Source organism: Ranitomeya imitator, chromosome 6 (genome assembly GCF_032444005.1).
Source record: "Ranitomeya imitator isolate aRanImi1 chromosome 6, aRanImi1.pri, whole genome shotgun sequence".
Lineage (NCBI taxonomy): Eukaryota > Metazoa > Chordata > Amphibia > Anura > Dendrobatidae > Ranitomeya > Ranitomeya imitator.
The window spans coordinates 528,217,992-528,232,505 of record NC_091287.1 but is presented as its reverse complement, the minus strand read 5'-3'; the positions used below and the strand labels follow the sequence as shown (position 1 = coordinate 528,232,505).

The 14,514-nt window shown below is 48.2% G+C and overlaps 1 protein-coding gene across 2 annotated transcripts in view; it reads right to left on the bottom strand.

Moving 5' to 3' along the window:
- ZHX2 (zinc fingers and homeoboxes 2) overlaps positions 1-11,781 on the bottom strand; it is a 50,602-nt gene extending 38,821 nt beyond the window's left edge. The window contains exon 1 of one of the 2 annotated variants that reach the window (XM_069731845.1): positions 11,525-11,781. The gene's annotated coding sequence lies outside the window, so the exon portion shown is untranslated. The remainder of the gene's footprint in view (positions 1-11,524) is intronic. The other variant, XM_069731846.1, reaches the window with a different exon arrangement.
- Between the last annotated feature and the right edge of the window lie 2,733 nt (positions 11,782-14,514).

Here is a 14,514-nt window from a genome sequence, read left to right as displayed (position 1 = left end):
ACCGCTCTGATATGGAAGAGAAGTCAATCACTTTTTGGAAGCCGAATCCGCACGCCAGTCCCTGAGCCATAAGGACATCCGGATAGTGATGGCAGCGTCCAGGGACGCGGTAATTACAAGATCTCCAGCACTGGCTGAGTAGCGAGGTCTGCTATCTTGGGGGGAGATCGGTATCCAGCACCACTGCAGACAAGACCTCAGCCCAGTGGGTCATAGCCTTAGCCACCCACGTAGCAGCAAAAGATGGGAAGAGTGCGGCTGATGAGGCTTCAAAGGCTGAACGCGCCATATTGTCGATCGGTTTTAGTAGAGGCACCCTCTGAAGAGGATAAAATAGATTTAGTAGCCAGGCGTGATACCGGAGGATCTACCGGGGGAGATTGAGACCAATCTTTTCTTAGATCCTGGGCAAAGAGATATTTTTATTCCATGGGCTTCTGCCCTGTGAATCGTTTATCGGGATGAATCCTGTGAGATTCAACGATTTCCTTAAATTCGAGATGAGTAGCGAATACTTTGCGAGCTCGCTTGGTCCTCTTAAAGGACACGGCGTGATCCGTTTTAGATAAAGGTTCCTCCTCAAGTTTCAAAGCCTTATTCACGGACTCAGAATCGAGAGTCTCCTGATCGTGATGAAATTCCTGATCTAGGGACGTGACAGAATTGTCCTCTGAAACAGGTTCTCTGCTAGCCCCAATGGAAGGGGAGCGAGAAACGGAGCTCTCAGAACCCGAAACCCGGTGATGGTCTGGGGATATGGCATGAGTCCTTTTTCTGGAAAGGCGAGAGCCCCTTGGCAAGTTACGACCCCTGGAGTACAAGGGGTTTTGAGGATCGGAAGCGTCGTCCGTAAGAGTGACCTGGTTAGAGGAGGGGTCTCGGAACGATTCTAACACTTTTGCCAGGGATGCCATAGACCGGGTAAGGGAGGTAGCCCACTGAGGGGGACCAGGCTCACTAGGTTCGGCATCAGTAACAGGTGGTTCCTGAACAGTCACCGGTTTACAAGCTGTGCACAATGCAGTATTGTGACCCCGGGTTAAAGAGATCTTACAAGAGGTACATGCAGCGAAAACTACAGTGTGGGTTTTCCCAGACTTTTTGTGAGGCCTTGATTGAGACATAGTAGCCTTGAGGAGAGCGCTTACTAGCAGGTGAAGGGTTAAGCTATGTATCTGCAGCTTACCCAGGTCCTGTGTCTTGAGTCCCCAGGGGAGGTCCGCAATGTATGGTCCTGAAGGCCGTATAGACCGTATCCGGAGAATAGGTGAGCTGAAGCAGCGCTGCAGGATCAGCGCTGGGTGTACCAAGATGGCCACTGAGATCTTGTAAGAGCGCTTCTCAGGGAACGAGAAGCGCTGGAAAAGATGGGCAGCGGTAATTGCCGGTGGGAGTGGCTAAGAACTCCGGCCTGCATGAAGGGGAAAAGCCGGGGACTAAATTTTTAAAATTTGCGGTTGCAACCGCAATTAGTACCCCTGAACCGCGCTCCTTCATAAAAACGCCGCACTGCAGACTACCCACGGACCCGGGCTTTATGCCCTGCTAGAGATGCGGACCTTCCATACCTCGGGGACCAGGACCCCCCCCAGTGCCTCGGCCCCCGCAGTGTACTCATGGTAGATGCGGTGGGCAGGTGCTCAATCTACCGTCACCATAGTCAGGGAGGGGGTGGAGAGCTTCTGCCGTCTTGCGTCATCTGCTATATCAGTGGTGATGCAGTGGGGGGCTGCACGGATGTTATACATAATATGTCCGGCTATGCACCTGGCTCCAGGAGAGGTAGACGGAGGGCTACTCCATGTGGTCACCTGCTGTGGCGGGGGGTGGGGGGGGAAGATCAGAGCGCGAAGGAACCGTCGCCCGTAAGGTGAGCTCAAGGCTGGCATCCAACATTGCAGGAAAGGATACGGGAGGAACGCTCCACGTACTTGCCTGTTGATGGTTTGGGGGAGATCGGAACCTAGAAAGGGTCCGTCGCCCACATTCGCTCCATTAAGGAAAAAAATAGAATAAAAATGAAACCGGTGGGGTCTGAAAGCAGACCCAAGTGCCTCCTACAGACACTAAGCAAGAAGAACTGGTTCACTTGGCGCCAGCAGGAGGGTGTATACTGCAGGGGAGGAGCTATTCGTGTCCTCCTAGTGGCAGCAGCATAACACCCATGGTCCTGTGTCCCCCAATGAGGTGTAGGAGAAAATTATAATCATGCTCGGCCTGGAGCACGGTTAGGGTAAATTCACACACGATGGATTATCTGTCGAGATTTTACACAGAAATGGGGCAGGGAGTGGAGATCTGTATCATAAATTGATATGCGACAAGTCCCCAAAAATTCAGCACAACATTTTCCATGAAGAGTGAAGCACGTGGATGAGATTTGACCAAATGTAATCCACTGAGGATAATTCATGCACAAACCCATACAATCTCCAGAATTCACATTGTGTGTAAACTTTCCCTACAGTGGACTAAACTAGTATTCATCCTGATATTTCAAATGCATGAATGGACTCAGAAGAGAACCTTTCCTTACTCCTGTATACCAAAGACTGTATTGCAGTTGTTGGTACACCTCCGAATCAATAGGGGTCAGTGCTGTCGGTTTGGGTCACGAGAAGAAGAGTCAAGCCATGAATTGCAGCCATAATAGATGACAAAATATGGTTGCCAATTTTCCAATCACACAACCCCTTTAAAAACTTTAATCTATGATTTGACCTAACATTTCTTGATCTTAAGAAATTGGTTCCTGTAAGATCAAATCCTTAAAGGTTCAATATTGCCAATTACGATGGCTGACCGTGCAATTGTCAGATCCGGTCCAGACGGACCTCGAAAGCCAACATGAACCTGATCCTGTAACTTCTGGTGGGCAGCTGGGTCGGCATGCGATAGGCAAGCCTTCAGCGGACAGCTGAAGTCCATAAGAGTATTGTCAATGAATAGCTGATGCCATTATAATAATAATAATAATAATAATTTTTATTTATATAGCGCCAACATATTCCGCAGCGCTTTACAAATTATAGAGGGGACTTGTACAGACAATAGACATTACAGCATAACAGAAATACAGTTCAAAACAGATACCAGGAGGAGTGAGGGCCCTGCTCGCAAGCTTACAAACTATGGGGAAAAGGGGAGACACGAGAGGTGGATGCCATTGTCCATACATTGTTGTTGTGTGTGCCTGGATCAGTGATCTCATTGACAAGCTGCCTTTAGTAATTACAGCAATACAGGCAACCCGCTTGTCAATCTGTATGGACATGCCCAACGAGAAAAAGCCAATAATTTTGCAACATATAAACATATGGTTGGCCAAAAAGTAGTTAAAACAGGATCTTGATTTAATCATAATATTGGTCTTATAGGGAGCATAAAATTCTTCAAACAGGTTACTTTTTAATATCACTTTAAACCCCCAGCCTCTCTGTTGCCCGTCATGTCTATTCGCTGACAAACACTGCAGCATCAACTTCCCACAGCTCCAACTGTGCTATGTGCCCAGAATCTAATAAGTCACTGCAGTGCCGAAGCCTCGTAATTTAAACGTCAGAAAAAGCCTGAGGAGAACGCAACTGAGAGAGTTATTATTGGTCCTAAACTCAGGACTACAGAAGTTAAGCACTATCCATAGAGACTTTGGTTGGTTAAAGGCCCTTAAAAGAATCTACATGAAATCCCAAGGGAGGGACATTAAAAACAAACAGTGGACAATTTACAAAAATTACCACAAACCAACCAGAAGGATTTGACCCTTGAGTTCAAAATACTTTAACCTTCTTGACCTCTTCTTCAGGAATACTCCACAATGGATCTTCAACCACCGGAAGCATCTAAATTTGTGATGGTGAAAGATTAAAATTGACCTCTTTCACCCGCTATTGTTGGCACCAACTTGGACTTTTTGTGGTTGATGACTTTTTCATAAGGGCTTCCACAAAAGGCAGCTCTTGACCAGGCCCTAAGAAAAGACTCCTTTAGTCCAAAATGGGCTACCTTCTACAACTTCCTGAACTTTCCACCATAAACCAAAAACAGTTTCATCAACAACTAGCCAAGGACTTGTTGACTACATCCATCTGTACCTTGTGGGTTGGAAGACTTGGTATAAATCAAGTGATTTTTTTTTTTTTAGCATTCCAAACAATGCTCACAAGACAAAAAAAAAATAAAAAACAGACGAGAACAAGTCAAAAGGTATAGAAGACCAAAATTTTCGTATTTTATTTTTAGGAGAGTCAAAGGTCTTTCTGGTCTTGGGCCGGCCATGCACATCATATAGCTGACTGCCAAATTATATTTGCCGATCATTTGGTCAACATGCCCAAACATAGGAGCACTTATTTGGCTGTTTGAGTGTTCCTTTATGATAAATCCACTGACAGGTCAGCCAATAGCTTATCTTAAGGAAGACAATGTGATCAGCAGTCTGAAATTGGACAAGTGTAAGATAGTTATCTCCCCCAACCGTCAGTAGGCCAAAATCCTTCTATCAGCGTGTTCAGCCAACATTAGTCAGATGTGTTTGAGGGCCTTTAGTCTACGGACATCTTTAATTTCAAGCATAGCCTATCTGGATACAATCTGAAAAAGTCCAAAGTGTTTGAAGGCCAACCATGTCCATGGACATCCAACAGCACAGGCTCATCTGAGAAGAAGCTCGACCAATACAAGTCTGTCATTCAAAGGGGATCTTAGGCTTTATTCATACATCAGTATTTCTGTGACAAAACCAAGAGTGTCTCCAAGAAACAGAACAGGTGTCAATCATTCAATTATCATTTTTCTCTAAGTTTCAATCTTGGTTTTGGCATACAAACACCGATGTGTGAATGAGGCCTCATTTTCAATCCATGTATTTCCTACTCAAGTCATTGGAACCCTGAGAAAAATAAAACTGTGTATAGGTTTTAAAGTGGTAAAAAAAACAAAAACACAACAATTTTTCTAATAGAAACTGTTTTAGGAAACGCTCATCCTTTGGGGAGCTTTTTGTTTCCCAGCGTTTTGGAAGAGTTTTTATTTTTTCCAGCCTTTCGATGAAGAAACTACTTCTAATGGACATTTGGATTCTACAACCCCTCGCAATAATATTTTACCAAACTGGTAGTGGCACTCCACATTGAGATGCCGCTTCATAGTGCAGATTTTCCACTCTATAAAAGGACCTTCGTACTATAGCTTTCCATAACTCAGTCAAGCTAAGAAGGCAAACCACCCAAAATCTGAACTGTTCCAGCAGCAATATAATTTCCACCGATCTAGTGAAAATTTGCTTTTATTTCTTTCTTCACCCCATGCCAGGCAGGCCAAGGCGCGAGCAGGAAGACTTTCACGTGAGGTTAGATCTGTCTGCCAGATTCTCTATACTGGGAACTAAAACTTTACTAACCACAAAAATAGTTTTGCGATGAGTTAAGGACTGACTTATCACAGCAAATATCTTGAGTCTAACCTGGTCTACGAGTCTGCGATAACAGAACAGATCCAGGCATGTAAAGAAGCACCTCCATAGCGGTCAGCTTTGTGTGGCCGGGACCTACACTATGTATATGGTCTATTTAGGGTCCATCGTTGTACGGCGAGAAGGTACGAACGGTTTATACATAAACTGACCACATCCTGCGTCATGGACAGGATGTTCTACAAAGGTCTGAATGTGGTTTTATCAGACATCTACAGTAGGGCCCAAGGCTGGACAGACTGGAGCCTCCAGTAACCATGTGTACACTATGGCTGCCATTGTAAAGCCAACAGCCCTACTTGTTTCGCTATTCACAGTGAAATCCATGATTATCGTCCATCTTTGTGTGCTTTTTTTTTCCTCCACAAAATCTGTTCTGCAGTGATTCAACATTCCATAGAAGTTGGTCACCAGACTTTATGAAAAACCATTTATCATTGCATCTGAGCCCCAAATTTGAGACAATTTGCAATTTTTCACTGCTATAAATTACTATGAAGTTATATATCAAAACAATAAAGGGAACACAAGCCTATGACCTGCAGTAACCACCGATCGACCAAACCGCTGCATGACCAGCTCTACCCTCGCCTACTGTATCCTCACCCATCCCTTGTAGATTGTGAGCCTTCGCGGGCAGGGTGCTCTCTCCTCCTGTACCAGTTATGACTTGTATTGTTCAAGATTATTGTACCTGTTTTTATTATGTATACTCCTCCTTACATGTAAAGCGCCATGGAATAAATGGCGCTATAATAATAATAATAACACTTAAGCAGAATATAACTCCAAATAAATCAAACCTCTGTGAAATCAAACTGTCCACTTAGGAAGCAGCACTGTTTGAGAATCAATTTCACATGTTGTTGTGCAAATGGAATAGACAACAGATGGAAATTATTGGCAATTATCAAGACACCCTCATTAAAGGAGTGGTTCTGCAGGTGGGGACCACAGACCAAATCTCAGTACAATGCTTTCTGGCTCATATTTTGGTCACTTGAATGTTGGTTGTGATTTCACACTCGTGGTAGCATGAGAAGGACTCTACAACCCACACAAGTGGCTCAGGTAGTGCAGCTCATCCAGGATGGCACATCAATGCGATCTGCGGCAAGGTTTGCCGTGTCTGTCAGCGTAGTGTCAGAGGCTGGAGGAGCCATCAGGAGACAGGCCAGTACACCAGGAGACGTGGAGGGGGCCGTAGGAGGGCAACAACCCAGCAGCAGGAACGCTACCTCTGCCTTTGTGCAAGGAGGAACAGGAGGAGCACTGCCAGAGCCCTGCAAAATGACCTCCAGCAGGCCACAAATGTGCATGTGTCTGCACAAACGGTTAGAAACAGACTCCATGAGGATGATCTGATGGCCCGACGTCCACAGATGGGGGTTGTGCTTACAGCCCAACACCGTGCAGGATGCATGGCATTTGCTACAGGACACCAGGATTGGCAAATGAATATCCCATAGAGGTCTGGATTTGGAATGATACTCAAAATCAAAGTGGAAAATCAAGGCTGATCCAACTTCAGTGGAAATGCCTCATGACAAGAAAAAGATGCTCAGTAGTGCGTGTGTCGCCTCCATGTGCCTGTATGACCCCCTCTACTATACAATGCCTGGGCATGCTCCTGATGAGGCAACGGATGGTCTCCTGAGGGATCGCCTCCCAGACCTGGACTAAAGCATCTGCCAACTCCTGGACAGTCTGTGGTGCAACGTGACGTTGGTGGATGGAGCGAGACATGATGTCCCAGATGTGTTCAATCTGATTCAGGTCTGGGGAACGGGCGGGCCAGTCCATAGCTTCAATGCCTTCATCTTGCAGGAACTGCTGACACTCCAGCCACATGAGGTCTGGCATTGTCCTGCATTAGGAGGAACCCAGGGCCAACCGCACCAGCATATGGTCTCACTAGGGGTCTGAGGATCTCATCTCGGTACCTAATGGCAGTCAGGCTACCTCTGGTGAGCAAATGGTGGGCTGTGCGGCCCTCCAAAAAAATGCCACCCCACACCATTACTGACCCACTGCCAAACCGGTCATTCTGAAGGATGTTGCAGGCAGCAAATCGCTCTCACCGGCGTCTCCAGACTCTGTCACGTGTTCTCAGTGTGAACCTGCTTTCATCTGCGAAGAGCACAGAGCGCCAGTAGCGAATTTGCCAATCCTGGTGTTCTGTGGTGTTTCCTACGTGGTCAGTTTGATTTCACAGAAGTTTGATTTACTTGGAGTTAGATTCTGTTTATACACACGCACATACATACATATTATTGCAGGCACTGCGGCCAGGTCAACACAAGGAAGGGCTAAAGTTTTGACAGAAGTATATATTTTTTTCAGTTCTTTTCCCCCACCTCTGCCTTCTATATAGAGACTTAAAGGGGTTGTCCAGCTTTTGTATTAAAGTCTGAATCTTTACAGCGTGCACAGTCAGTATTCTCTGATTTGCATACATGCGGTCACGTACTGACTAGACGTGCTCGGCAAGGCTGCGCACGTCTAGTAAGCATGTGGCAGGAAGCACGTTAAAAAAAAAAAAAAAAAATAGCATTAATGCGGTCACTAGACCCTCCGCTCTCGCCACCGGAGAACCCCGACAGCGTACGAAGCGCACACTCTAAGGATTCAGAAACTCTCTCTTCAAACCTGGACAACCCCATTAATCCACTGTAAATTCCAAATTACGCACCACGACTAAAAACACAATCCGAAGAACACATTAATTCTTCAAGAAGCAAGTCTGTTGTGAAAATGTCACAGATTTTCACCTCAGTATATAATGGGAGAATTCATTCCAGGACACAAATCGCAGCAGAATATTTGTCAAATCTGGTCTCGGCCTACATGTTTCCTCATTTTGTCCACGTGTTTCTAGGGAAACTAGGTGACAACTAGTGTGTCCACAAGTGTCACCCAGCTTTTCTGGGCCCTGAATGTTACGTCAACCTACAATACAACCTTCTTTTCCTGACCACGGTGTAACTACAGAGATTTACCTCTCACAAGTCTGGGATAGCTAGGCGGCCAAATTATTTCTAGGCCTCAGGCCTGTTTCGTACTGTCGACAGGCACAGCCAAGTACAGACCACAACGTCCGGTCCTGCTGCAGGTCTTTCCTGCCAACTCAACAGGCTCATAGGTAGATGATGTTAAATTCGGGTCAAAAGAGCCAATGTTAAAAAAAAATAAAATAAATTTAAACTCAGAGGATTGTCCTACTCTGGCCCAGTCCCGTTCATGCAAGTGAATGTGACTATGACAATGATAGTTGGACATGGCATGTTTTATGGATGGCGAGCAAACGAGTTATGGAATTCTTTTTTTCTGCGGACGCAGATTTGCAACACATGCGAATAGGAATCGTAGGCAAATAAATGACCTTACTGATACACCATCATTTGTGTTTACGCACAAAAATTTGCAGTTTCCTGCTAAATGCTTGCGCCATATTTGAGGATTTTACGCCATAACATAAAAATAACAAAGAAATTGGAATATTGGATTGCTAACTAAAAGTCGAAAAACAGTTGCAGATTCTATAGAGGTCTCGGCGACATCAGGAATACATCGACATCGCAATTTGCGCAGAATTCTACATTATCGTGCGACATTTGGCACACGGGTCTCGCTCTTCTAATATTGGGAAGTTTACTAATTAACAGGCATAAGAAGGCAATTTGAGCAAAGATTCGGCGGTGACGTGAGACATTTAACACTCCGACTTTTATGGGACATGTATAAAGTGGCGCTGGTGTAACTTGCTGCAAATTTACCATTATGGTGCAACATTTAACTAAGGAGGGATGGAGTACAGCCAGGTTTTGATGACATTGCGCCATTTTTGATGGACGGGGGGGCCTTTAGATTCTAATCGGGATGCAAGGATATACATTTAAAGAGACAGGATCGACGCATGATGCATTTGCATTATCCTATTACATCCAGTTAACTGATTTAAAACTGTGACAAATCCAAGCCCAGGATTCCCACCGCTCAGCACTCGGCAGACAAAAGCCCCCAGGAAGCACTTGACTACCACAGTGCCCCTCTAACAACTTTGAAGCAATGTAATCAGGTGGAGCAGCATCACAGAAAATCACTCCTGCACTTCCTGCACTCATCTCATTCATTCATCACTGGAGAGAGAGAGGGTAAACTAAAATATATCACCCCCAGTGCTCGCAGCGGGGGTCCAACTGCTGATCAGGCAGGTCAGGAGGGGTAACAATAGGGAGGCACTGGGCTGGGGGGCCGGAGGGAGGAAGAGCTCGCCATGGCAGGAATATGGAAGGGGCTCAGGCAGAGTTACAAGATGCTCCAAATTTGTATCAAATACTGGTATTATAGTAGTGCGGGTCATTATTGGGACCGACCATGACTAAGGAGCATGCAATTTTGGAAAAAAAAGGTCTGCCATATATTTTGATGCGCCGCACAACAGGTGCAGGGGATGCATTTCTCCAGCGCATCCGCTGCCCCATTGTGAGGTGCGGGGAGGTGGGGGCGGAGTTCCGGCCACGCATGCGCAGCCGGAAAAAGCGGTCCGTCGGCAGCAAAACACATTACATGTAACGTTTTTTGCTCCCGGCGGTCCGCCACAACACTGCACAACCGTCGCACGACGGTTGCGACGTGTGACAATACGTCGCAATGCGTCGGTAATGTTACTCTATGGGGCAAAAACGCATCCTGCAAAAAACTTTGCAGGATGCGTTTTTTCCCCTAAATGACGCATTGCGACGTATTAAAAAAAACGCCAGTGTGAAAGTAGCCCAAGACATATTTGCACCATTGATGATCACTGACTTTACGCATAAGACCCCTGCATCCATAGTATCAAATTGGACTGAGGAGCTGCAGGTTTTCTAAAGTTTAGACACCCCCCACCTGCTGTGTAATATGCACCTATATACTCCATGATTTATTAATCCGTTATGGGGCAGGTCGGGGACTGCGGAGGCGGCTGAGGGGCCATGACGGATCCCTACAGGGCCGGACCCGGCTGTGTGTACAGCCAGCATTTGCAAACAACCCACCACACATTAAAAATTAAAAACATTCGGATTGCCACGACCATAAAGGTCTGATCTCTAAAAAAATGTAAACTTTTTTTTTTTTTTTTATTGTACAGGTTAAATAACAAGTAAAAAGCCAAAACTGACATCTTTTTGGTTGCGGCCCCCCCATCCTCTCCCCTTACGTACCCTAAATGGCAGCGATAAGAACCACAGCTCGCCTCATAGAACCTCACCCCGCTCCATTGACCCAAACACTACACTGGTCCTTTTAGGCCTCAGAAAAACAACAACAACAAAAATCTCTTTAGAACAAAAATTGCAACGAGCAGTGTGAAAATCGAACCCTGCGCTGCGGAATATGTCGGTGCTAAAGAAATATTATTATTTATTTTTTATTTTGTTAAGGGCAAGGCAGATTGGCATTATTTTTTCTTCGTTAATTATATGAAAAAGCTAAGGTTGAAAAAAAAAATAAAAAAAAGTTACGTCTCTTGGAAGAAGAGATAGACACAAGCTTGTTACTGAGGGGTTAATAATAAGAGTGGGTCCGGGGCCGCGCTCCCCTGCGGACTAGTTGCGGGGGGTGAAGTTTCGGAGGCCGCAGTTTCCCCCCAGCACTTGTGCGCCTCCTCCCCGGCCGCCGCCATGGCGCTGTGTGCTCGTCTCCTCCCCGCGTCATGCCCCCTGCACCCGCAGCACCGGCCGCGCACGCTCCGGACATTTTGGGGGTCTCACCACCGTCACCCCCCTCCCGAGCCGCCAAGTGTAAACTTTCCGGTGCCGGCGGCGGCGGCGCTGAGATCTCGGCAGCCTCCATAACGTAACGCCCTATCTATCGAAAGCGGACGCCATATTTTCTGGCGCTTATGGCGGCTCGGCTCACAGCGCCGCTCCGGAGTGCTCGGACCGGGGGCAGCGTGCTCCCCGGGTCCCGCCTGTCGGTACAGCAGCCCGGCCGGGACACAGTCGCGGCTAAAGTTGCCCCGCGGATGATCCGGTCGGGCACCGTGCACGCACGGAAGTTTCTTACCTGCGGCGGAGGACGGGGCGCCGGCCGCGACACGGAGCGTTCTCCGGATCCCCCCCGACACTGCACGGGAGCGGAGCAAAAAAAAAATAATAAAAAAGCCGTGGATCAGCGGGGAATCTACGCCGAACCCCACATGATCTGTAACGTCAGCAGGCGGATTTGCATACGATGCCGGCGCCCGCACTTCAGCCCGGATCGCCGCTCACTTCTTGCGCAAAGTTGCGCACTGGTGATTTGCATTGAGCTCCCATTGTGAGGAGGGGAAGGAAAAGGAGGGGAGGGGGCGGAACCGGCGGCAGCGGCAGCAGCAGCAGCAGCACACCCGGGGCTCGGTGCCGGCCGGACCGCGGAGAGTCAGGTCCACGGGGCCGCTCACACAAATCATCATAATACAGAGAGAATAAAAGTTCAAGGTGTCAACAATGAGAGCAACAAACTGTTGATCCCGACCACGTGTGTGCGCGGCAGGGGAGGGTGGGGGGAGCACACGGCAGCACACAATGCTGCTGCCCATCTGCTCGGGAGACGAGGGGTTAACGGCAACTCACGTGTCCGCGCGGGGCTGGGGCGCAGCGTGCTCGGGGCACCACGTGACCCCCCCGGCTTGTGTTTACCGAGGCTGCTGCTGCCTGGGTGGCAGGGGGTTAAAAGTCTCCTGAGCTGATTGTTAGGGAGTTAACAAAAAAAGAATTCTGAAGCAGCTAATGGGTTAACACCTGAAATCGGAGGTGATTAAAGGGGTTGTCCATTTTTTGGGGGGGGGCTTCCCCCCCCCCTTTTAGTTTATGTATTTTTTTTATGATTTATTTATATTTGGGGCTAGAAATCCATTTTGCCATTGGCTTTTGTTCAAAACGTCGCCCCGACTGGTCACACGGGCAATGATTGCACTATGGCGCAGCATAACGCAGGTTGAGGTGAGAAGAAGGTGGTCCTCTACCGAGTATTTTCTCGTCAGACTCAGACACAGCGGGATCCGATTCTCTCAGATGAGAAGAAAAAAATGCCTCCATCTTCTCCGTTCTGTCAGTGTGCGAAGATCAGACTGCACTCGGCCGTCATCCGAGTGCAGTCCAATGATTTCCACGCACACGGCCGAGTCTGACCCAAATATCAGATCAAACGTGGGCATGCAGCGATTTTTTTCCCTCGGACCGGCTCTGTGTACGGCCCCCCCTAGACTAACATTGATGATGTTTTGTCAGATCGCACTCAGATCGAATATAGGCCCCAAGAAATACAAATCTGTGAATCCGGCCTTAAACAGCTCGGAGGAGCTCCGAGAAGAGCTACAACTTCTCCGGTCAGAAGGAGCTCACTGACAGATTCCCAGTTAGCTCACTCTGCAGCCAGTGTGACCGTGTGATAACACAGCAAACCAGCCAAGTATTTCATGAAATCAAATTGCAAAATAAAATGATGAAGGCAGCGGCGTTCTCTTTATTGAGTCTCTGGGGTATTTCAGCATTGTGGAGGCTTCCAGAACTCTTGGGGTTAGGACAGATCCCCCTCCTGCACTTCACACCTTCATGTTTATTGAGGCCACTTTACAACTTCCTTATATATCAAGGAGTCTTCAGGAAGAGGAGAGGATGTGGGATTGTCTTCTGGAGGGAGCTGGTGGCTAAGGTGTTAAATTAATTTGAGGCCCAGACTTGATCTCATGGTCTTTTTTATTGATAGGACTTTGTGGCCATCAGGGGGTTAACAAGATTTCAATGAAAGATACGGCCATGTTAAATCTAAATTTTCAGGCATCTACGTTCGGCCAGACCAGGGGGTTCATGGCGTCTATGTTCGACCAGACGTGGTGGTTCATGGCGTCTACGTTCGGCCAGACCGGGGGGGTTCATGGCGTCTACGTTCGGCCAGACCAGGGGGGTCATGGCGTCTACATTCGGCCAAACCTGGGGGCTTCATGACGTCTACATGCGGCCAGACCGCGGGGTTCATAGCGTCTACGTTCGGCCAAACCTGGGGGTTCATGGCATCTACGTTCAGCCAGACCTGGGGGTTATTGGCTTCTACGTTCGGCCAGACCTGAGGGTTCATGGTGTCTACATTCGGCCAGACCTGGGGGTTCATGGTGTCTACATTTGGCCAGACCGGGGGGTCATGGTGTCTATGTTCAGCCACACCTGGGGGTTCATGGCGTCTACGTTCAGCCAGACCTGGGGGTTATTGGCATCTACGTTCGGCCAGACCTGAGGGTTCATGGTGTCTACATTTGGCCAGACCTGGGGGTTCATGGCATCTACATTCGGCCAGATCGGGGGGTCATGGCGTCTACGTTCAGCCAGACCTGGGGGTTATTGGCATCTACGTTCGGCCAGACCTGAGGGTTCATGGTGTCTACATTTGGTCAGGCCTGAGGGTTCATGGTGTCTACATTTGGCCAGACCTGGGGGTTCATGGCGTCTACATTCGGCCAGACTGGGGGGTCATGGCATCTACGTTTGGCCAGACCTGGGGGTTCATGGTGTCTACGTTCAGCCACACCTGGGGGTTCATGGCGTCTACGTTCTTCCAGACCTGAGGGTTCATGGCGTCTACTTTCGGCCAGACCTTGAGGGCTCATGGCGTCTACGTTCAGCCAAACCTGGGGGTTATTGGCATCTACATTCGGCCAGACCGAGGGGTTCATGGCGTCAACGTTCAGCCAAACCTGGGGGTTATTGGCATCTACATTCGGCCAGACTGGGGGTTCATGGTGTCTACGTTCGGCCAGACCTGGGGGTTCATGGCGTCTGCATTCGGCCAGACCTGCGGGTTCATAGCGTCTACGTTCGGCCAGACCCTGGGGGCTCATGGCGTCTACATTCAGCCAGACCTGGGGGTTCATGGCGTCTACGTTCGGCCAAACCTGAGGGTTTATGGTGTGTATGTTCGGCCAGACCTGAGGGTTTATGGTGTCTACGTTCGGCCAGACCTGAGGGTTCATGGCGTCTACATTCGGCCAGACCTGAGGGTTCATGGCGTCCATGTTCAGC